The sequence below is a fragment of the Sus scrofa genome, chromosome 7 (genome assembly GCF_054392235.1).
Source record: "Sus scrofa isolate SSC_HxYL_T2T_F1_AM1 chromosome 7, Sscrofa_HxYL_maternal_Yorkshire_Landrace_v2.0, whole genome shotgun sequence".
Taxonomy (NCBI): Eukaryota; Metazoa; Chordata; class Mammalia; order Artiodactyla; family Suidae; genus Sus; species Sus scrofa.
In genome coordinates, this window is record NC_139389.1 from 69,638,643 (window position 1) to 69,663,064 (window position 24,422).

The 24,422-nt window shown below is 46.1% G+C and overlaps 1 protein-coding gene across 10 annotated transcripts in view; it reads left to right on the forward strand.

Moving 5' to 3' along the window:
• The window catches only part of GRAMD2A (GRAM domain containing 2A), a 44,947-nt gene that overhangs the window by 12,509 nt on the left and 8,016 nt on the right, over positions 1-24,422 (forward strand). For 2 of the 10 annotated variants that reach the window (XM_084968919.1, XM_084968920.1), the window contains exon 1: positions 6,203-6,439. The exons of 7 other annotated variants lie outside the window; for them this stretch is intronic. The gene's annotated coding sequence lies outside the window, so the exon portion shown is untranslated. Of the gene's footprint in view, positions 1-6,202; positions 6,440-18,946; positions 19,002-24,422 lie in introns of those variants that run through there. One more of the 10 variants, XM_084968918.1, reaches the window with a different exon arrangement.

Consider the following 24,422-nt stretch of genomic DNA (forward strand, 5'->3'; position numbering starts at 1 on the left):
TTCCTCTACACAGCCTGTAAATGTTAGGGTCCTTGAGACCCCAGACTACTCTCCTTCTCCTTCCCTTTCCCCTTTCCCATCCTCATCATCCAGATACCATGCACACACCATAAAAGTCACCCTTTTAAAGTGTGCCATTCAGTTGTCTTTTAGGTATTCACAAAGTTGTGTGGCCATGATCACTGTCTAATTCCAGAACAATTTCATCACCCTAGAAAGAAAACCTGTGCACATTAGTCATTTCCCATTCTCCTCTCCCTCCAGCCCCTGGCAAAGACTCTCCTTCTCTGAGGATTTGCCAATTCTGGACATTTCTTCCACGTGGAATCATATGATACTTGGTCTTCTGTGACTGTCTTTTCCTTTAGAGTGTCTTTAAGCTTCATTCATGTTGTAACATGTGTCAATAGTATATTCCTTTTATGGTTGAATTATAAAATTTTGTCCACATTTTGTTTGTCCATTTCATCAGTTGGTAGGTATTTGGGTTGTTTCCATTTGGGGGGCATTATAGTAATAATCATAATGCTATGAGCATTCGTATACAAGATATTGTGGAGAGGGAATTCCTGTTGTGGCTTAGTGGGTTAAGAACCAGATGTAGTGTCCATGAGGATGTGGGTTCAATCCCTGGCCTTGCTCAGTGGGATAAGGATCTGTGTTTGCCACAAGCTGTGGCATAGGTTGCAGATGTGGCTTGGATCCGGAGTTGCTGTGGCTGTGGTGTAGGCCAGCAGCTGCAGCTCCAATTTGACCCCTAGCCCAGGCACTTCCATATGCCTCGGGTACGGCCTTAAAAAAGAAAACAAAGAAAAAAAAGATATTGTGTGGACATATACTTTCAGTCCTCTTGGGTACATACCCAGAGATAGAAATGCTGGGTCATATTTTAACTGTGTTTAAGAATTTGAGGAACCACCAAACTGCTTTCCAAAGCAATTGCACCATTTTTTTTTCAATGAATGTTATTATATTTATAGTTGTGCAACCCAATTTTACATTTCCATCCTAAACCCCCAGCCCATCCTTCCCCCCACCAATCTGTGTCCTTTGGTAACCATAAGTTTCACAAAGTCTATGAGTCAGTTTCTGTTTTGCATATAACTTCATTGTATCCCTTTTTTTTTTTTTTTTTTTTAGATTACCCATGTAAGTGATAGCATATGGCATTTGTGTCTCACTGTCTAACTTCACTTAGCATGATAATTTCTAGGTCCATCCATGCTGCTGCAAATGACATTATTTCATTCCTTTTTATGGCTGAGTAATATTCCATTGTATATATGTACCACATCTTCTTTATCCACTCCTCTGTCAATGGACATTTAGGTTGCTTCCATGTCTTGACTATTGTATATAGTGCTGCTATGAACATTGGAGTACATGTGTCTTTATGAGTCATGGTTTTCTCTGGATAGTTGCCCAGGAGTGGGATTACTAGATCAAATGGTAATGGTAATTCTGTTTTTAGGTTATTGAGGAATCTCCATACTGTTTTCCATAGCAGTTGCACCAATTTACATTCCCACCACCAACAGTGTAAGAGGGTTCCCTTTTCTCCATGCTTTCTCCAGCATTTATTGCTTATAGACTTTTTGATGATGGCCATTCTGGCTGGTGTAAGGTAGGACCTCACAGTAGCTTTGATTTGCATTTCTCTAATAATTAGTGATTTTGAGAATCTTTTCATGTGTTTTTTGGCCATCTGTAAGTCTTCTTTGGAGAATTGTGTATTTAGATCTTCTGCCCATTTTTTTTTTTTTTCTCTTAAGGGCCACATCCACAGCACATGGAAGCTCCCAGGTTAGGAGTCAAATCAGAGCTGTAGCTGCCACCCTATGCCACAGCCACAGCAATGCAGGATCTGAGCTGCATCTGTGACCTACACCACGTCTGGAACCCACACCACAGCCCATGGCAACACTGGATCCTCAACCTACTGCACAAAGCCCGAAATTGAACCCACATCATCATGGATCCAAGTTGCTAACTGCTGAGCCATGAAGGGAACTCCCTTCTGCACATCTTTTGATGTTTTTTTTTTTTTGTTTCCTTTTTTTTTGTCTTTTTTATTTTTTTTTATTTTCCCACTGTACAGCAAGGGGGTCAGGTTATCCTTACATGTATACATTACAATTACATTTTCCCCCCAGCCTTTCTTCTGTTGCATGTTTTCTTTTTTGTATTGAGCTGCAGGAGGCATTTTATATATTTTGGAGATTAATCCCTTATCAGTTGCTTCATTTGCAAATATTTTCTCTCATTCCATGGATTGTCTTTTTGTTTTGTTTAGGGTTTTCTTTGCTGTGCAAAACCTTTTAAGTTTAGGAGTTCGCATTGTGGCTCAGCAGTTAATGAACCTGACTGGCATCCATGAGGACGCAGGTTTGATCTCTGGCCTTGCTCAGTGGGTTAAGTATCCGGCATTGCCATGGGCTGTGGTGTGGGTTGCAGATGTGGCTCGGATCCTGCATTGCTATGGCTGTGGTGTAGGCTGGTGGCTATAGCTCCAGTTGGACTTCTAGCCTGGGAACCTCCATATGTTGACGGTGCGGCCCTAAGAAACAAAAACAACAACAACAACAACAAAACCCCCCCCCAAAAAAAACCTTTTAAGTTTATTTAGGTCTCATTTTTTAATTTTTGTTTTTATTATCATTACTCTAGGAGGTGGTTCTGAGAAGATAGTGCTGTGGTTTATATCAGAGGGTGTTTGGCTTATGTTTTCCTTTAAGAGTTTTATAGTACCAATCTTATATTTAGGTCTTTAATCCATTTTGAGTTTAATTTTGTGTATGGTGTTAGGGAGTGTTCTAATTTCATTCTTTTACATGAAGCTGTCCAGTTTTCCCAGCACCACTTATTGAAGGGACCATCTTTTCTCCATTGTATATTTTATTCTCTGTCATAGATTAGTTGACTATAGGTGCTTGGGGTGAATTCTGGGTTTTCTCTCCTGTTCCACTGATCTATATTTCTGTTTTCTTTGTGTGTGTGTGCCAATACCATATTGTTTTGATGACTATAGCTTTGTAGTATAGTCTGAAGTCAGGGAGTCTGATTCTTCCAGCTCTATTTTTCTTTCTCAAGATGGCTTTGGCTATTCTGGGTCTTTGTGCTTCCAAACAAATTTTAAAATATTTTGCTCTAGTTCTGTGAAAAATGCCATTGGTAACTGGATAGTGATTGTTTTGAAACTATAGATTGCCTTTGGTAGTATAGTCATTTTGACAATATTGATTCTTACAATCCAGGAGCATGGTATATCTTTCCATCTCTTTGTGTCATCTTTGATTTCTTTCATCAGCGTCTTATGGTTTTTAGACTAGAGGTCTTTTTTCTCTTTAGGTAGGTTTATTCCTAACTATTCTATTCTTTTTGATGCAATGGTGAATGGGATTGTTTCCTTAATTTCTTTTTCTGATCTTTCATTGTTAGTATATAGAAGTACAGTTGATTTCTGTGTGTTAATTTTGTACCCTGCAACTTTACCAAGTTCATTGATAAGCTCTAACAGTTTTCTGGTAGCATCTTTAGGATTTTCTAGGTATAGTGTCATGTCATCTGCAAACGGTGATAGTTTTACTTCTTCCTTTCCAATTTGGATTTATTTTATTTCTTTTTCTTCTCTGATTGTTGTGGCTAGGACTTCCAAAACTATATTGAATAATAGTGGCAGAAGCGGACATCCTTGTCTTGTTCCTGATCTTAGCAGGAATTCTTTCAGCTTTTCATCATTGAGAATAATGTTAGCTGTGGTTTGTCATATATGGCCTTTATTATGTTGAGGTAGGTTCCTTCTATGCCCACTTTCTGAAGGGTTTTTATCAGAAATGGGTGTTGGATTTTGTCACAGGATTTTTCTGCATCTGTTGAGAAGATCATATGGTTTTTATTCTTCAGTTTGTTAATGTGGTGTATCACACTGATTGATTTGCAAATATTGAAAAATCTTTGCATTCCTGGGATGAATACCACTAGATCATGGTGTACAGTCCTTTTAATGTATTGTTGGATTTGGTTTGCTAGTATTTTGTTGAATATTTTTGCGTCTATATTCATCAGTGATATTGGCCTATAATTTTCTTTTTTTGTGATATCTTTGGTTTTGGTAACAGGGTGATGGTAACCTCATAGAATGAGTTTGGGAGTTTTCCTTCCTCTGCAATTTTTTGGAATAGTTTCAGAGAGATAGGTGTTAGCTCTTCTCTAAATGTTTGATAGAATTTGCCTGTGAAGCCATCTATGTCCCAGATTTTTTTTTTTTTTTTTTTTTTTTTGGTCTTTTTGCTATTTCTTTGGGCCACTCCCGCGGCATATGGAGGTTCCCAGGCTAGGGGTCTAATCGGAGCTGTAGCCGCCAGCCTACGCCAGAGCCACAGCAACGCGGGATCCGAGCCGCATCTGCAACCTACACCACAGCTCACGGCAACGCCGGATTGTTAACCCACTGAGCAAGGGCAGGGACCGAACCCGCAACCTCATGGTTCCTAGTCGGATTCGTTAACCTCTGCGCCACGACGGGAACTCCTGTCCCAGACTTTTGTTCGCCAAAAGTTTTTTTTTTTTAGGGCCACACCTGTGGCATATGGAGGTTCCCAGGCTAGGGGTCCAATAAGAGCTCTACCCACCAGCCTACACTACAGCCACAGAAACACAGGATCCAAGCTGTGTCTGCAACCTACACCACAGCTCTCAGCAATGCCAGATCCTTATCCTACTGAGTGAGGTGAGGGATTGAACCTGCATCCTCATGGATGTTAGTTGGGTTCATTAACTGCTTAGCATGATGGGAGCATCTATTTGTTGGAAGTTTTTTAATCACAGTTTCAATTTCAGTACTTGTGATTGGTCTGTTCACCTTTTCTATTTTATCTTAGTTTAGTCTTGGAAGATTGTTCATTTCTAAGTATTTGTCCGTTTATTCTAGGTAATCCATTTTATTGGCATATAGTTGCTTGGAGTAGTTTCATGATGATTTGTATTTCTGTGATGTCCATTGTAACTTCTCCTTTTTCATTTCTAATTTTATTGATTTGAGTCCTCTCTCTCTTTTTTTTCTTGATGAGTTTGGCTAAAGGTTTATCAATTTTGTTCATCTTTTCAAAGAATCAGCTTTTAGTTTCATTGATCTTTTCTATGGTTTTCTTCATTTCTGTGTCATTTATTTCTGCTCTGATCTTTATGATTTCTTTCCCAAAATTTTGGGTTTTGTCTGTTCTTCTCTCTCTGGTTGCTTTAGATGTAGAGTTAGGTTGTTTTTTGAGCTTTTTCTTGTTTTCTGAGTTAGGCTTGTATTGCTATAAACTTCCCTCTTAGAACTGCTTTTGCTGCAATCCATAGGTTTTGGATTATTGTGTCATCATTGTCATTTGCTTCTAGGTATTTTTTAATTTCCTCTTTGATTTCTTCAGTGATCCATTGGTTGTTTAGTAGTATGTTGTTTAGTCTCCATGTGTTTATGTTTTTTGTAGGTTTTTTTTCTTGTTGTTGATTTCCACTTGTATATCATTGTGGTAGGAAAACATGCTTGATATGACTTTAATATTCTTAAATTTACTAAGACTTGATTTGTGGCCCAGAATGTGATCTATCCTAGAGAATGTTCCATGTGCACTTGAGAAGAATGCATATTCTGCTGCTTTTGGATGGAATGTTCTATAAATATCTACTAAACCCATCTGGTCTAATGCATCATTTAAGGCCTGTGTTTTCTTGTTGATTTTCTGTCTGGATGATCTGTCCATTGCTGTAAGTGGAGTTTTAAAGTCCCCCACTATTAATGTGTTATTGTCAATTTCTCCTCTTAAGGTTGTTAGCAGTTTGCCCTATATATTGAGGTGATCCTATGGTGGGTGGATATATATTTACAATTGTTATATATTCTTCTTGGACTGATCCTTTCATCATTATGCAATGTCCTTCTTTGTCTCTTATAATAGTCTTTGTTTTAAAGTCTCTTTTGTATGATATGAGTATTGCTACTCCAGCTTTCTTTTGATTTCTGTTTGCAAGAAATACTTTCTTTTATCTTCTTACTTTCAATTTGCGTGTGTCCTAGAACTGAAGTGAATCTCTTGAAGGCAGCACATATACTGGTCTTGCTTTTGTGTCCATTTAGCCTGTTTATGTCTTTTGGTTGGGGCATTTAATCCATTTACATTTAAGGTAATTATTTATTATTTATTTTTTTGCTTTTTAGGGCCACACTCATGGCACATGGAGATTCCCAGGCTAGGGATCTAATTGGAGTTATAGCTGCTGATCTATACCACATCCACAGCAACGCCAGATCTGAGCTGCATCTGCGACCTACACCACAGCTCACGGCAATCCTGGATCCTCAATCCACTGAGTGAGGCCTGAGATCAAACCTGCAACCTCATGGTTCCTAGTCGTATTTGTTTCCACTGTGCCATGATGGGAACTCCCATTTAAGGTAATTATTGATATGTATGTTCTTATTGCCATTTTATTAATTGTTTTGGACTTGTTTTTGTTGGTCTTTTTTCTTCCCTTCTTCTCTTTTTCTCTTGTGGTTTGGTAACTATCTTTAGTATTGTCTTTGGATTGCTTTTTCTTATTTGTGTGTGTATGTATTGTAGATTTTTGGTTTGCAGTTACCATGAAGTTTTGATATAGGAATGTATATACATTCCTATAGTTATTTTAAGTTGTTGGTCTCTTAATTGCAAGTGCATTTCCAGTATCCTGCATTTTTACCCTCCTCTTCTCATGATTTCTGGTTTTGGTAGCATATTTTTTATGGTGTGTGGATGATTTCCTACCTTTACTATATATGTATACCTTTACAGGTAAGCCTTATCATTTATAATATTTTCATTTCTAGTTGTGGCCTTTTTTTTCCACCTAGAGAAGTTCCTTTAGTATTTGTTGTAAAACTGGTTTAGTGATCCCGAATTCTCTTAGCTTTTGCTTTTGATTTCTCCTTCAAATCTGAAGAAGAGCCTCGCTAGGTAGAGTAATCTTGGTTGGAGTTTTTTTCCTTTCATCACTTTAAGTGTATTGTGCCACTCCCTTCTGGCCTGCAGAGTTTCTGCTGAAAAATCAGCCAATAACCTTATCGGGGTTCCCTTGTATGTTATTTGTTTCTTTTTTCTAGCTAAGCAGCTAGAAATATTTTTTCTGTTATTAATTTTGGTCAGCTTGATTAATATGTGTCTCTGGGCGTTCCTCCTTGGGTTTATTTTATATGCTACTTGCTGTGCTTCCTGGATTTGAGTGAGTGATTCCTTTCTCATGTTAGGAAATTTTTGACCATTATCTTTTCAAATATTTTCTTTGGCCCTTTGTCTCTCTCTTCTTCTGGCACCCCTATAATATATATGTTGTTGTGTTTGAAAGTGTCCCAGAATTCTCTTAGCCTGTATTCATTTCTTTTCAGTCTTTTTTCTTCATCTGTTCCATGTCATGATTTCCACCTTGTCCTCCATCTTGCATATTCATTCTTCTGCCTCCTATATTCTGTCATTGATTCCTTCTAGTGAATTTTTTATTTCAATTATTGTATTTTGCATCTCTGCTTGCAAAGCGCCTGTACCAACTTCGGCAACAAGGCGGGCAGACATCAGAAGCAAGAGAGGCTACAACCCTACTGTCTGCAAAAAGGATTTAATCTTTAAATCTCTATTTCTTTGCTTAATGTTTCTTATAATTTATCAGTATTTGCCTCCAGCTTATTTCCAAGATCTTGAATCATCTCTGCTATCATCAGTCTAAAGCCTTTTTCATTGAGGCTGATAATCTCCAGATCACTTAGCTGTTTTTCTTTCTTTCTTTTTTTCTTTCTTTCTTTTTTTGTCTTTTCTAGGGCTGATCCTGTGGCATATGGAGGTTCCCAGGCTAGGGGTCTAATTGGAGCTGTTGCTACCAGCCTACACCAGAGCCACAGCAACATGAGATCCAAGTTGCATCTGCGACCTACACCACAGCTCATGGCAATGCCAGATTCTTAACCCACTGAGCAAGGCCAGGGATCGAACCCACAATCTCATGGTTCCTAGTTGGATTCGTTAACCACTGAGCCACGATAGGAACTCCTGTTTTTCGTTTTTTTTTTTTTTCTTCATTATCTGAATCATAATTCTCTGCCTTTTCATTTTTTATAGATTTTTGGTGTGGTCTCCTTTTTGCAGACAGTAGGGTTGTAGCCTCTCTTGCTTCTGATGTCTGCCTGCCTTGTTGCTGAAGTTGGTACGGGCACTTGCTGTAGGCTTCCTGATGGGAGGGACTGGTGCCTGTCCACTGGTAGGTGGAGCTGATTCTTATCCCTCTGGTGGGTGGGGATTTGTCTCTGGGTGTGATTAGAGACAGCTGTGTACCTGGGGCACCTTTAGGCAGCATGTTTGCTGATGAGTGGGGCTATGTTCCCATCTGGTTTGTTGTTGGGCCTGGGGCTTCTCAGCCTTGATGGATGGGGCCAGATTTTTCCACCATGGTCACCCTACAGGAGTTCACACCTGTGATTATTCTTGAGACCTTTGCCTCCAATGTTTTTCCCTCAGTGGGCCACAGTTGACCCCTGTTTTCCCAGGAGATCCTCCATGAAATGCAGGCAGGTCTGACTCAGATTCCTTTGGAGTCTTTGCTTTGCCCTGGGACCCAGTGCATATGAAAGCCTGTGTGTGCCTTTAAGAGTGGTGTCTCGTGAGAGGGATCGGGAGCTTGGGCTTATCAGACACAACTTAGAATAGATTTACAAGGAGATCCTGATGAATAGCATTGAGAACTATGTCCAGACACTCATATTGCAACAGAACAAAGGTTGGGGAAAAAATGTAATTGTAATGTATACATGTAAGGATAACTTGATCCCCTTGCTGTACAGTGGGGAAAAAAAAAAAAAAAGAGTAGAGTCTCCATTTTCCCCAGTCCCATGGAGCTCCTGCACACAAGCACTGCTGGCCCTCAATGCCAGATGCTCCAGGGCTCCTACTGCCAGTGCTAGATCCCTAGGCATAGGAACCTGATCTGGGACTCAGAACTCTTACTCTCATGGGTGTGCCTCTGCAATATAGTTACTTTCCAGTCTATGGGCTGCCCATCCAGCGGGTATGGGGTTGCTTATATTGTGTAACCACCCCTCCTACTGTCTCAATATGGCCTCCTCTTTGTCTTCTGGAGTAGCATATCTTTTTTGATAGCTTCCAGTCTATTTTGTTGAAGGTTGTTCAGTAGGTGGTTGTAATTTTGTTGCTTTTATTAGTGAAGGTGAGCTCCTTCATGAATACTTTATTGCTTTTATTATTATTATTTTTTAGGGCTGCACCAGCGGTTTCTGAAGGTTCCCAGGCTAGGGGTTGAATCAGAGCTACATCTGCCGGCCTATGTCACAGCCACAGCAATGCCATATCAGAGCCGCATCTGTGACCTAAACCACATCTCATGGCAATGACAGATCCTTAACCCACCGGGCGAGGCCAGGGATCAAACCCGCAACCTCATGGTTCTTAGTTGCATTCGTTTCCGCAGTGGCACGATGGGAACTCCTCCATGAATACTTTTTTTTTTTTTTTTTTTTGTCTTTTTGCCTTTTCTAGGGCCGCTTCCGCGGCATATGGTGGTTCCCAGGCTAGGGGTCGAATCAGAGCTGTAGCCGCCAGCCTACACCAGAGCCACAGAAACGCAGGATCTGAGCTGCATCTGCGACCTACACCACAGCTCACGGCAATGCTGGATCCTTAACCCACTGAGCAAGGCCAGGGATCGAACCCGCAACCTCATGGTTCCTAGTCGGATTTGTTAACCACTGGGCCACGACGGGAACTCTCATGAATACTTTTAAAACATTTTTTACAATACCAAATTTCTCCATCTTTAGGCTTCAATGGCCATTAGAGGAAGTTGATACATTCCTTGAACTTCTTAAAATTCTTGTAATCTGTGACCGTTTCTCCTCTTCTTTTACTTCTTTGACAGTTCCTTCTTTATATACTCTTAGTAGAGAAGGCTTTCTTATATTTCTTCTCTCACTTTCTCGTGGTATAGTTGCTCCATATTCTTGTCCTCTGGTTCTTTAGGCAGCAAGATTGCAGATTTTCTATTGGATTTTCAGCCTTCCCATCTGGTGAGGACTGGGATCTGCCCTCAGTTTCTTAAGAGGCTTTGGTGATGTGCTGTGGGTCCCTGGAAGTGCATGCATAAGCACAGCAGGTTTCAGTGGTCCCAACTCTGTACCATTGGCAGTCACTGCTCCCACTTTCTGCTGCCACCTAGAGAGAAGCCCAATTGCACCATTTTATAGTCCTACCAACAGTGAGTGAGGGTTTCAGTTTCTCCACATCTTCACTAACACCTGATATTGATTACATTCTCCTTGGGGGGTGTGAAGTGGTATCACATTATGGTTTTGATGAGTATTTCCTGATGACTAATGATGTTGAGCATCTTTTTGTGCACTTGTTGATTTTTTTTGGGGGGGGAAAGGCACACCCATGGCATATGGAAGTTGCAGATTAGAGGTTGAATTGGAGCTGCAGCTGCCAAGCTATGCCACAGCCACAGCAACATTGGATCTGAGCTGTAACTGCAACCTACACCATAGCTTATGGCAATCCCAGATCTTTAACCCACTGAGAGGGGCAAGGGATTGAATGCATATCCTCATGGATACTGTATAGTTGGGTTCATTACTGCTGAGCCACAACAGGAACTCCTCTTATTGATTATTTGATAGCTTCTTTGGAAAAATGTTTAAATATTTGCCCATTTTTAGTCGGATTCTTTGTTTTTTTATTGTTCAGTTTTAAGTGTTCTTTTGAAAAATTTTAATTGTGGTTAAGAAAAAAAAATAACATAAAATTTACCATCTTAACCATTTCTAAGATAATTTGTACAATTCAAGTGTTAAATATTCATATTCGTAATCAATCTCCAGAACTTTTTTATCTTGCAAAACTGAAATTCATATCCATTAAATAATTTTCCATTAACTGGCAACCACCATTCTACTTTTGGTTTCTATGAATTTGACTACTCTAAATACTTCATATAAGTGGAGCCTTACAATGTTTTCTTTTTGTGACTGGCTTATTTCACTTAGTGTAATATCTTCAAGTTTGTAATAGTCCATTACATATTCTAGATACTAGTCCCTTATCACATATATGATTTACAAATATTTTCTCTCATTCTTTTCACTTTCTTAATATCATTAGCAGCACAAAAGTTTCTAATTTTGTTTTATTTTTATTTATTTATTTTAAAATCATTTATTTTTTTGGCAGCACCTCAGCATGTGAAACTTCCTGAGGTGGGGATTGAACCTGTGCCACAGCAGTAACTACAACCATAGCATTGACTAAGTTGAATCTTTAACCAGTTGAGCAACCAGGGAATTCCAAAAGTTTCTAATTTTGGTGAAATTCAATTTATCTATTTTTTTCTTCTGTTTCTTGTGCTTTTGGTGTCATATCTTAAGAGACCATTGCCTGAAGTTCCCACTGTGGTGCAACAGGATCAGCAGCAACTATGGTGTGCTGGGATGCAGGTTGGATCACTGGCTTGGCACAGTAGGTTAGGGATCTGGCATTGCTGCACCTGCAGAGTAAGTCACAACTGTGGCTCAGATTTGATCTGATCCCTGGTCCAGGAACTACATATGCTGTGGGGTGGCCAAAAAAGAAAAAAAGAGAGAGAGGGACCATTGCCCGATAAAAGATTTACCCCTCTGATTCTTCTAAGAGTTTTATAGTTTTATCTCTGACATTTTTGAGTTAACGTTTGTATATGATGCGAGTTAGGGGTCCACCTTAATTCTTTTTCATGTTATCCCTGAACATTTGTTGAAAAGAATGTTCTTTCTCCCATTGAATTGGTCTTGGTACCCTTTTTGATAGCGTCTCTTCTTTATATACCCACTTTCCCTGGGGGATCTTCCTAGCTCCTGTACCCAACCATGGGCCAGTAACTCAGATACGTATCTTTCCAGCCTCAACCTTCCTTACTCATATATAACTTGATATCTCCATTTAAATGTTTCTCACACATGTTCAAGACTGAACTCATGATTGTCTCTTTCAAACATGTTCTTTTCCCCATGCATTTCCCCCCACCCTGTTTTGTCTCAGCAAAACAGAGCAGGATCCTACTTGCTTAAGCCAGAAACCTGGAGTCATATTTGACGCTTTTTCCCTTAGGCCCCACATCCACTTGATCACTAAGTCTGGGTTGACTTCTCTTTGGAAATATATATCCTGAATCCATCCCTCATCCTCTGTCACCAGCACTCCCACGAAATCTGAGACATCATTATTCTGCTGGAATACAGTCTCCTAACTGGCCTATCTTCATGGACAATTTTAAACATATACAAAAGAGGAGGAGGGTTATAGGATGGACGCCCATGTATCCATCACCATCAACTACAATAACCACCAGCATAAGCTTGTTCCTACCTCATCTATATACATCCTCTCCTCTTCCTGCCCCCGCCCCCTTTGGACTGCTTTGAAAGGAATCTATTAGACTGATCTGTGACCATGTCCAGGAATGCCAGCTCAAACAGATACTCTTCCATGCTCTTTAACATACAACGTTGATTGTGTATTTCCCCCCCCCCTTTTTTTTTTTTTTTGTCTTTTGTCTTTTTGTTGTTGTTGCTGTTGTTGCTATTTCTTGGGCCGCTCCCGCGGCATATGGAGGTTCCCAGGCTAGGGGTCGAATCGGAGCTGTAGCCACCGGCCTACGCCAGAGCCACAGCAACGCGGGATCCGAGCCGCGCCTGCAACCTACACCACAGCTCACTGCAACGCCGGATCGTTAACCCACTGAGCAAGGGCAGGGACCGAACCCGCAACCTCATGGTTCCTAGTCGGATTCGTTAACCACTGCGCCACGACGGGAACTCCGTATTTTCCCCTTTAAATCTCTTCCTTGGTTCCCCATTGCTTCTAAGAAAATGACAAAAACCCTTCCTAGGGTCCATCCAGCTCTGCCAACCTCTCCAGCCTCATAGCTCAGCACTTCACTGCTCACCTCTACCCTCCAGACACAAAGGCTCTGTTTGTTTCTCATATATGCCACACACCTCAGGGCTTTTGCACATAATAAGCCCTCCACAGCGACCCTTCTCCCCCAGTCTGATTAGCATCCCTTGGCTATCAGCTCAAATGCTGCTGCTGCTGCTGATTCAGGGAGGTCTTCCCTGATTTGCATAGTTGATCAGGGCTCCTTGACAGAGGTCCTCCTAGGACACTGTGCTTTTCCTTCATAGCATACATTGCACAGTTATAATTATGTATTCATCTCTATAAATATGTATGTCATGTCTGCCTCTCCTACCAGGCGTCTTGGGGATAGTACCTTGCCTTATTCTCCATATACACAGCACTTACACAGAGCTGAGGAATGCAGACATTCAGCTGGCATTTCTAGGAGGGAGGCAGAGGGGCCAGCAGTCTTCTGAGGGCTGTGCTTTTGCCAGCCTCTCCTGGGATTGTGGTTCTTCTGACCACAGAGAGCCAGTGGCCATCTGCCATAAAGCAGGTTCCCGGCCTGGCTTTGTTATTCCCCCAGAAAGTTTGCTTTTCCTCCCGGCCTTAGACTTTCTTGCCATTTCGCAGAGAAGTAACTGAGGCTCGGAAGGACAGAGTGGCTTCCCCAAGGCCCCTCAGTGCTGAGAGGCACTTCCAGGCCTGCCTCCCTGTCTTCCTGCCCCCACACCAGGCTCTTTCGGGACTCTGAGACCACTTGAGACTGCCTATGCCCTCAGAAGAGCCGGGTGGGTCCCCAAAGTCAGAGTGATTCTGCCACACCTCATGGCAGCCTTGCGTGGGGGGCGAGCATCTGAGGGTGTCTGTGGTCCCTTCTCTCAGCAGGCCCGGCAGAGGGTGGCCCCCAGGAGCACAGGAGTACTCTGTTTCTGAATGAATGCAATCCTGTGTTTAGACCTGAATGACCAGCTTCTTGTCTGGAAACATCCAGGTTCTGAGTGGCCTGCCAAGAAAAAGTGGTCTGTGACCAGGGCCGGGGTGCCAGCTCAAACATGCTACTCCAGCAGTGGGCACCGAGGGATGAGGCCAGCAATAGGCAGGCACGCTCTGCAGAACTGATTCCCTGCTCTGTGGCAGCCTGGGCTTTGTAGGAAGTCCTGCAGATGTCCAGGAGCCAAGCTTCTAGGTTTTGGCTATTTGTCTGTCTGTCTCTCTGGGGACTCTTCTCACTGTAGGCCTTTGAGCTCTGGCCAGGAAGGGGGCAGCAACTGCTGGTCTCAAACCTCTGATGGAGGGGAGGGAGAGAGTGGGACCCTGAGTATGGGTGGGCCTGCACTGCAGGAGCCCCTCTGGGCCTGGGGTGTGGTGAGAGGCAGTCCATGGGTGCCATCCAGGTATAGAGGGCCCTGCTTGCAGCCACGCTCTCTGGCTGTGGTCCCAGGGCAAAGATTCAGGCACGTAGGACACGTATGGAGCTTTGTGGGTGCATCTCCGCTTCCCAGGGGGAGCTCACCTCTAGGCATCCTTCAAGGGACATGATAGGACGGGGTGGGGGCAACTCCACTCTCAGTGGTGTGGGCAGGGGTGTGAAACTCAGTGGGCAAGGTGGTGAGGACTGGCACCTTCCCCAAGGCTAGGCCATGCCTCTCTCATATCCTGAAAGCAGCCCTGACCATCTGCAGGCCAGAGAGGGGATTCTCCCCATTTTTTTGAGGAGGGAGGTGCCTGGGGGACACCTAGAGGGTCAGGTGGAGCCAGAGGTGAACTTGAGTGAGTTCTCTCACTCTAGGTCTCTTGTTTGAGTCCTGAGGCCCTGCTGCTGCTGAACAAACTACTAGGACTTTTCGACAGGGGGCATTTGTCTATTTGGTTAACAGTTATTGAGCACTTACTATCCGCCTGAAGCTGTGCGAGGCCCCTGGGGTGGAAGTTGACTAAGGCGGTCTAGTGGGGACACAGCCACAATAGGCAGTGCAGCAAAGGAAGCCATCTGAGCGGCTGGGTGGGCAGAGCAAGGGCAGGGTCTGCTCTCCCTGGAGGTACAGGTGGCCAGGCTTCAGCGAGGAGAAGTGCTAATGGATGAGGGCCAGGGGAGCTCCATCTGGGGCAGGAGCAGCTTAGCCGAGCGGGGCTCAGGCAGAGCGGGAGGGGCAGCCCATTAGGAGGAGAGGAATCAGCCTGAGCACTTTGTTCTCAAAATCTGCCTTTCTGGTGTGCTGAGAGAGCCCAGGCCGGGGTGGGGGGGTCAGGGAGCAGGGAAAGGCGGTCAGTGTGCTGGTCCAGTCATCCAAGTAGCTTGGCTGTGGAATAAGCGAGGGAGACAGGGCCAGCCTTGCTGTCGGCTCTCCCAGCTCCCGTTGGATGAGAGGACCAGAGTTTTTGAGATGCCTGTAGGTAGGAGTTCTTGTTAGCACCAGAGCTCAAAGAGGTCCTTATTCCAGCTGAATCCAGCCTCCCCATGAGGGCTGGTCCAGCCCACATCTCCTGAGCAATGAGCTCTCCCAGTTTGGTTCTTGGAGTAGGGGAGATAAAAGCAGGGGGCGGGGGGAGTACATGTCTGATATGGGGAACCCCACTCCCCAGAGGGACTCTGCATAGTCATCTTAGCCCAAAAGACCCTCCCACCCCCCACCACCTCTGTCTTCCCTCATCCTCCTTCATGGGGCCTGTGGGGAGAGCGGGAGCCAGGCTTGTATCAGGGAAAGCTCTAGGAGAGGGCAGTGTGCCAGGTAGGAAGAGTGCACACCTTCGGCCAGTCTGGAGTTTGGATTTGAGCTCCAGTTGTGTGTCATTTGTGGTCTTTGGGCAAGCCAGTTGTGGGGGTTTCGGGTCTTGGCTGCAAGGCCGGGCCCTGGAAGCAGGATGGAAAATTGAAAAGCAGTTGAGGTGGGTGGACCCCCTTTGCTGCCTCCCAGACAGGGGCAGAGGTGGGGGAGCTTGGCCCATGGCCCACCTGCCTCTCCACTCCCTTGCTCATTTTAGACCCAGTCTCCTGGTGCACCTGGTGACTCCACCCCCACACACCTGCCGCTCTCTCCTGCCTGTTCCCTGTCTCACTCACCTCTACATCCTGTATTTCCCAGTTAGGATTCACCAGAAAGGGATTCTGATGGGCCACCCATCTTTTTGTTCTAAAGAGGCCATGGGTCAGCCTGTGGGTGGCTTTGCTTGGGTCTGGAGCATACCTGTGACTCTGTTGGCCATGGTCAGGGTCACCTGGGATAAACTGGGCCATCTTGGGAAGCCGGGCTTCTGCTGCCACATCCCCCATCATTTCAAATCTGGCACAATGTAGGCAAGGGAAGCGAAGCCTGTTCCTGGCCCAGGGGTTCTCAGACCAGCTCCTGGGAAGCAGGTATGTGACCAGGCTGAGGGCTTGCCCCACCTGGAGTCCTTTGCCAGGGTTGCTGAGCAAGACAGTAGGATTGGGACCCAGCATGTGACCCCCAACTCACTGAGTCCCGCCCCCTCGCACTCTGTATGGAACTCAATTGTGGGATTCTCTCCCCTTTTGCGAATGGATGGAAAGGGCAAAGCTCTTGCCCAGGATATGGAATATCAGCTTAGAAAATAAAAAGTAAGGGACAGTTTCTGTGGAAGTGTGTATGTGCAGCTTTGATGTAAGACGAAATAGTTATTTTTCAAAAAGGAAGGTGCCTTTCAAGTTTCAGTGTGTTGATGAGGCTGACTCCATCCACATTATTCCAATTTCCCTTGGGGGGAGGTCTGTCAACCAGTTTCTGGGTAGTGTGTTGGGACAGTGGCCCCTAGAGAAAGGTAGGAGGCTCTTGGGAAAGACACAGTGTGGCTCAAAGCCAGCCGCTGCCACTCAGGAAGGCTGGTCTTACTTCCTTGGCACAGCATAGGAAATGTACTCTGTGACCTTAACGGATGAAGGAAATCTCTATAAACAGTGTGATGCCCTGTCTCGGCGAGGATGTTCCTGGAACTCCAAAGGGCTGGGTGAAGGTATAGGCAGGTCAGGGCCTCAGGTTCAGAACTCACACAAGAGGATTGGCCTTGGAGACCAGGACATATGCATTTTTCTCTGAGTCACAAAGAAAGGAGGGGTTTAAAATCATCCGACCTTTTAAAAGCCTGAAGCTGAAACTCATGACCCAACAATGCCAATGCTAAGTGTTTACTCATTGAAATGAATACCTGTGTCCACAAGGCAGGTGCTGGAATGTCTGTAGCAGTGATTTTGTAATCAGCAAAAACGGGAAACACAATGTAGGTTGCCCCTCAAGAGTAAAATTAATAAATCAGTTGCAACCTGTCCTTAAAATGGGGTTCTTAACATTAGTGAAAATGCACAGTTTACAACCACACACGGTACCATGGATGAATCTCACAAACGCGCTGCTGAGTAAAAACCCGCCCTGTGTGATTCCATCCATAGAAAGTCCCTGAAGAGGCAAGGACCATCTCTGCTGTTGGAAGTCAGGACGGTGGTTCCCCTTGACGGGGGCACAAGGAGCAGGCGGGGCTCCTGGGGACTGGGTTTTCAGGTGCGCTCCACTGTGAAACGCATTGCACTGCACACTTGCTTTATGTGCACTTTTTAATATGTAAATTATATGTCAGTAACAAGTTAAAAAGATATAGTTACCTAAATGCTACCCCCAGAGCTTCTGATTTAATTGGTCTGAAACAGGGGTCAGGCATCATTTTTGTTTTTTTAAAAAAGCTCTACAGGTGGGAGTTCCCATCGTGGCGCAGTGGTTACCGAATCTGACTAGGAACCATGAGGTTGCGGGTTCGATCCCTGACCTTGCTCAGTGGGTTAACGATCCGGTGTTGCGGTGAGCTGTGGTGTAGGTCGCAGACGTGGCTCGGATCCCGCATTGCTGTGGCTGTGGTATAGGCCAGCAGCTACAGCTCCGATTCGACCCCTAGCCTGGGAACCTCCATATGCTGCAGGAGTGGCCCTAAAAAAGGCAAAAAGACAAAATAAATAAGTAAATAAATAAATAATAAATAAAAAGCTCTACAGGTGATCCTAGTGGGTACCAGCAGGCTGTACATTAGAGTTAACAGAATGGTCTCTTTCCCTTGGGTAGGTGGCAGGCTGTGTGCCAGGAGGCAGAGGTGGGGTGGGGTAACCTGTGGGAATGTGGAAGAGACCCAAGGTCCAGGCTGCTGAGCACTAGTGGCTGACATTCCTTCCAGGACAGGACCCCTCAGCTCCCGTCCCTAGATGGCTCTTTCTGTGGCCTCTGGGTTTGCACTCTCAGGGCCCTGCTACTAAAATGGGCTTTTTGATTGGAAGAGAAGGTGTCTCCTTGGAGCTGCATGGGGCCCAGCATCCTGGCTGCAGGAGAGGCTGGAGCTGTTCCTCGCCTTGAGAGGAGCTGACGGGTAACAGGATGCTCTGTCCACTGGAAGACAACTGGGGAGGGTGTGGACACCTTCCTGAGGGAGGAGATGCCCCAAGAAACCCACCTGTGACCACAAAGGACCAGCTGGCGGGGGCTGCCAGGCCTGGCTGAGCTTTCTGCTTCAGCATCAGCTGCGGGCACCGCTATTGCCAGAACCCTGAAGAGCTGGGGTGGGAGGTTTGCCCTGTGTTTGGGGAGGTTGTGGTGAAGGGGGCTGGGTAGGCTGGGGAATGTTTCCTGGGAGTGCAGCCAGTGTGCACGGCTCTGGGGGAGGGAGGGGCCCAGCCTGGCCTTTCTCTACTCTATCTACTCGTCTAAGCCTCTTGACCCTTTCCCCTGTGTCTTACACCTCCCACCTGAGCACCCCTTTGACCAGTCAACCAGCATGGATTGAGTGCCCTGTGCTGCTGGGCCAGGGCTGTGCCTATTCCATGTGCTGGGGCTCCTGGAGGGAAGGGCCCATCTGTGGGTGACCCCATCAGCTCCTGTCTGCCACTCTCTCCCCTTACTACGGGGCCCCCATCATTCTCTGTGCCTCCTTCACTCTTACTGCCTGGCTTTTGTTCTCCCCTCCTCCCTCCTGAACTGTCACATCTCTTTCTGTCTCTTTAGCTCATTGGTTTAGCAGACCCTGGGTGCCGGCTGTGTGCTGGGGATGCAGAGATGGGTAAGACACACCCTGGTGGAGCTCAGAGGTATAAACAGACAATCACAGTCTGGTGTGGTAGGTGCTGGAGCAGAAGCATGAAAGAAGGGACATGGGACCACAGAGGAGGGATGACCCGCTCTGTAGCGGGGGAAGCATGGAAGGCTTCACAGAGAAGGGACCTCTGAACTGGGCCTTGAAAAATGACTGGGAATTCCCCAGGTGGAAGAGTATGGCAAGGAATTCCAGATAGAGTGACCATGGGGGTTGAGGGGCTGCTGTGGTGAGGGAGCTAAGGGGCTCAGCTGAGCTGCCTGGGTGAGGCTGGAAAGGGAGCAGGAAGGGCAGAAAGGGCAGCTGAGGAGGCAGATGGGGACTACAGAAGGAAAGTCAGTAGGAGTGGGCTGGGCTCAGATCTGGGCGCCCAATGGCTCTGTGAACAGTGTGGATGTGGGAGGAGGCCAGGTGTGTGAGGGCAAGGCTGGAGACAGGTTTAGTTAGGAAGCTGTTGCTAGCCTCCAGGAAAAAGATGGTGGTGGCCTGGGCTTGCCGGGTACCTCAGGAGTGGGGAGAGTGGCTGGTACCCTGGGCTCCTGCTTAGTGGGAAGACTCTCAGAGCCTTGGGGGTTGCCTAGCGGTGGGGCTTGGGAGAAGCATGAGTTGAGGCTTCTGGCCTGGGAGACTGTGAGGCTGGGGCCCTTCAGGGAGAAGCAAATTCGGGGGGATGATGCTGAGCTCATCTTGATGGATTCATCTAGATGGCAGGTCAGGAGGGATGAAGTGTCAAGGTTAGGGATTTTTATTTTAGCTGTGAACCATGGCATATGGAAGTTCCGCGGCCAGGAACCGAGCCTGTGCCCACAGTTGCAGCAGCACTGGATCCTTAACCTTCTGTGTCACAGGAGAACGTCCAAGGTTTGGGATTTAGACTGGGGAGTGTCTTCCTGGTGCAGATATTTGGAGCCAGGGGTGGGGGGTGAGGCATCCAGAGCAAGGGTGCATGTGTCAGGTGTCCTGCGAGGCTTTGTCCACGAGGTGTGTGGGAAGCAGCTAGACGCTTGCATCTCTGGGTCCCCTATGCACTCCTTCTCTCTCCCTCTCCTAACCTCTCTGTACCTCCCCTTTCTTGACGGGCCTGGCTCCTCTCAGGACATCTCTCAGTGCTAGCTGCCCATCCCCTCCCTCTGAGCAGCCCCAAGGCTGGGCAGGCCCATACCGGGCCTATGGGATGATAAGCTCTGCAAGTATGTGTGGAAGGAATGAAGGAATGGGCAGTGAGCCTGAGTTCCCACTCTGGCCCGTGAGGCCCGAGGGCAGGGCAAGCACCAGCTCCATCCTCTGGACAGGTGTCTTGCCTTTGGACCAGGCGAAACAGGGTAAAAGGGCCTCATCTAGGAATTTTCAAATCTTTACTACATTTTATTTTATTATTTTATTTCATTTCGTTTCATTTTATTTATTTTATTTCATTTGGCTGTGCCTGCAGCATAAATAAGTTTCTGGGCCAGGAATTAAACCCGCACCACAGCAGTGACAACGCTGGATCCTTACTGCTAGGCCACCGGGAAATTCCTCTACCCCCTTTAGTATCCAAAATGCTACGCCTCCCCTGCTCCATCCCCTTCATGACCATAATGGCAATTTTTGTGGCTTTGAAAAATGCATATGGCTTTGAAGGCCCCTGACATTAACTGCAGGTGGAGATGAGATGGGGATGCATGGCAGGGGGTGCAGTCCACAGCCTATAGAGCAAGAGCAACTTGCTAGAGGAGGTCTATGTGGGAGCAGACAGAGGCTGCCAGCAGGGTGGGGGACCCAGGTTGGCTGCCCACTCTCTAGCTCCCTGCTCTTGCCATCTCCCTCCTCTGGGTTGGTCCTTGAGTGGACCCTGCCTGAGTGGTTCTGTTGGTGAATTCTCCATGACCATCACCCCAGACCTAGCTTTTCATCTGACTTTGCTCCCATCTCTTTATTTGTACTCATCTAAAAAAATACTGTAGGAGAAAAGAGGACTCAGTAGAAAGGCTGACTTGAAGGTGTTCTTGAAAGCAGTGCATTTTTGGCCATATCCAGGGTCTCTGTGTCAACAGCATTATCAGGACAGCCAGGAGAGGGGCTGGCTTTAGTCAGTGGATATGAAAGAATGGCTTGTGACCATCCTGTTCATCACACACAAAGGGGCTGCTTTTAGTTTAAACATATTTGAGTCATTTCCCCCAAGCAACTCCTGTTTGAATGATTGATTGATTGATTGATTTGCTTTTGAGGTCCTCACCCACGGCAAGTGGGTGTTCCCAGGCTAGGGGTCGAATTGGAGCTACAGCTGCCAGCCTACACCATTGCCACAGCAACACAGGATCCAAGCTTGTCTGTGACCTATACCAGAGCTCACAGCAACGCCGGATCCTTAACCTACATCCAGGCCAGGGATCGAACCCACATCCTCATGTTTCCTAGTTGGGTTGGTTTACCCCTGAGCCACGAAGGGAACTCCCAACTCCTGTTTTATTGGTATTCTTTTCTTCATGGAGATGCTGTGGGAAATGTGACAGCCTTTTGTTATTCTCGTGGCCCCTCTCTCCAGCCTCGGTCCTTGACCTTGCTTACACTGTTCATAGCTTCCTCAGTCCTGTCTTGAGTGCCCAATGCATGCTAGTGTTGCCCTGGGCTTAGCGGGTGTAGAGGAAGCAGAGTCCCTGATGTCCCTGAGCCCCTGGAGACGGGTAGGTAGAGCTCACCGACACAGTGTGACAGGTACTCAAGAGGGAGCTGGGGATTTGGGGCTGAGAAGGTCCCTGAGAAGGTCCTCTTAGAACCTAAGGACCATTGGGTTTAGAATGCATGCAGTGGTGTGGTTATCCATGCAGGTTAGATGATGGAAGCCAAGCAGGATTATAGTCCTACCCAGTTAGTAAGGCTTAGCTTCCTTTTCTCTGGGAGTCTTCTGTAACTCTTTTACTCTGCATGTCCTCTGAGCCCCTGCAACCCTGACAAATCACACTTTCCAGTGCCCGAGTGACAGGCCCCCTGCCTCTGAAACCATGGCCAAGCTCCTTCTTCCACCTTTTGGGGTCCTGTTTTTACCTTGGTCCTCCATGCTGGCGTGTGTTCCTTAGAGCAGAGCCCACACCCTTCTCCTCTGGCAGCTCCTGGGCTGTGGGGTTCAAGCTCTTTAAGGACTTAGTGGTTTGTCTTGTATACTCCTTGCCTTGGGGGCCTCTCCTCTCAAATCACACAAACCAAGAAAGAAACAGAGAGATGAAAGAGAGGGATGGAACCTGCCACTCAAAAATTAAACAGAAGTGCAGTAACAATATCACAGACAGAACTAAAAGGCAAATGACAAACTGGGGGAAATTTTAGCAAAAAGATAAACTAGGGATTAATATTCTCAACAAAGAATGTCTATAGATCAATAAGAAAGACATGAAGTTCCTTACAGGCAATTTACAGATGAAATCGCAATGATTAATGTGTATTTGGCAAAAATGTTCACCCTATCAGTAAGCAGAAATAGAAATGAAAATTATATCTTTTCACCTATCAACTTTGCAAAGGTGAGAAAAGACAGTACCCAGTGCAGGGCCTGGATGTAGGGCAACAGGCACCCTCGTATAGTGCTGATGGCTGTGCTCATTGGTACAGCATCTGGAAAGCATTTTGGAAGTGAGTCTAAAGATCCTGAGAAATCTTTATTCTCCATCCAGTAATTTCTTCTGAGAATCTATCTGAGGAATGAACAGTGACATTGGGAATTTCTCGTGAAATCATGTTAAGCAACAAAAGTAGGGCATACAAATTATATGATACATAATCCCACTGACATAAATTACACATTTATGCATATTTTCTTTGGATGATTTTGGGGGGAATATTTTTTTCTTTTTATGGCCTCACCCACGGCATATGAAGGCTAGGGGTCGGATCGGAGTTGTAGCTGCCAGCCTACACCACAGCTTACAGCAACACCAGATCCTTAACCCACTGAACGAGGCCAGGGATCAAACCTGCATCCTCATGGATACTAGTCAGATTCGTTTCCACTAAGCCACGACAGGAACTCTTGGGAATTTTTTTCTTATGGTTAATTTTGATCATCATACTTTACACATTTTATATTTCTCATTTTCTATAATAAGCATTTAAAAGAATCAATCAGGGTAGGGGGAAGTCTCTGTGAAATGGGTAACAATGGAACCAATTAATCCAGAACTTAGCTTTAAGACGTCAAGGGGTCAGACCACTGGTACAACCTGTCCCTTTGCAAGATTCAGGAAATGCATGATGTGTGCACCAAAACTCTCTGTAAGGTTGAGGGCAGAGGTCAACAGGCCACGTGGCTGAGGTTGGGCTCATTTGATGGGTGAGATTACCGGGCTCTTCACTGTGTGACACTAGGTACAGCCTGGCCCTTGGCAGGTTTCAGTTTTCTATCCGTGTAGTGGGAGGGTGGGGGGTTGGATTAATAACCTTGGAGGGTCTTGGCAGGTCTCAGCTGAGGCGGTCACTCTGTTCTTGAAGAAGAAATCTGCGACTTTGCCAGGTTACATTACTTGACAGGGATGGAGCTCTGGGATCTGCAGCCTCCAGGTTCCACCTCCTTACCTGCTCAGAGACCACTGTTGCCTCTTCATAAGCACCACACTATCCTGCCTTGGCCACCCTCCCCTCCCTTCTCATCAGCCCCTGGATCCCCTCAGTTGTGGTTGGTTTGACCGCTCAGGCTTTACTGATTCCTAGTCTTGCTGCTTTGGAGGAGCACAAAGAGGAGACAGAACACTAGACTTTAGAGCTGTTGAGTGGAGGCATGAACTCAAAAGCCTTTGGGGAGGCCTGACACCCCACCCCCCAGGAAGAGGGTGTCTCCTCCCTCGCAGGCCCTCTGGGACATTTTTGAGATGGCTTGGCTCTCAGGGCCAAGCTCCCCGGACTGTGGTGTGGAGGCCACCTTCTGCCTTGGGGAAGCCCTGCCCCCTTGGCCCACATTCACCTGTGGGCTGACTGGCGTTCGCGTCCACACCTGTGCTGCATCAGCTGCTCAGCCTCAATAAGGCCTCCGGTGCTCAGACTCCTTTCCCAGAATCCACAGGTTTATGGTAGCACTGCCTTCAGCCTGAGCAAGCTCAGGGTCCTCCCTTCCTCCCAGGTGCCTTCCCAAGGGTGGGCCTGGAGGCCTAGCAGCTGCCAGGTACATGGATTTTCCTTCGTGCCCAGGCATGAGCTGAACTTCAGGCTTCCAGAAAAGATAGGAGTGAGATTCCCTCCGTCAGCTGTCCCCTGCCTCTGCCTGGGCTGCTGCCTCTGGACTGTGACACCTTCAGCCTCACCCTCAATAGTGGGGCTGGTCTTGGGAGGCAGGCAGAAGCTGCCCTGGGCAGGGTGGGGCTGGCCGGGAAAGCTGTCCCCAAAGAGCTCCCCTTCCTCATGTGGGCCTGTTTCTCC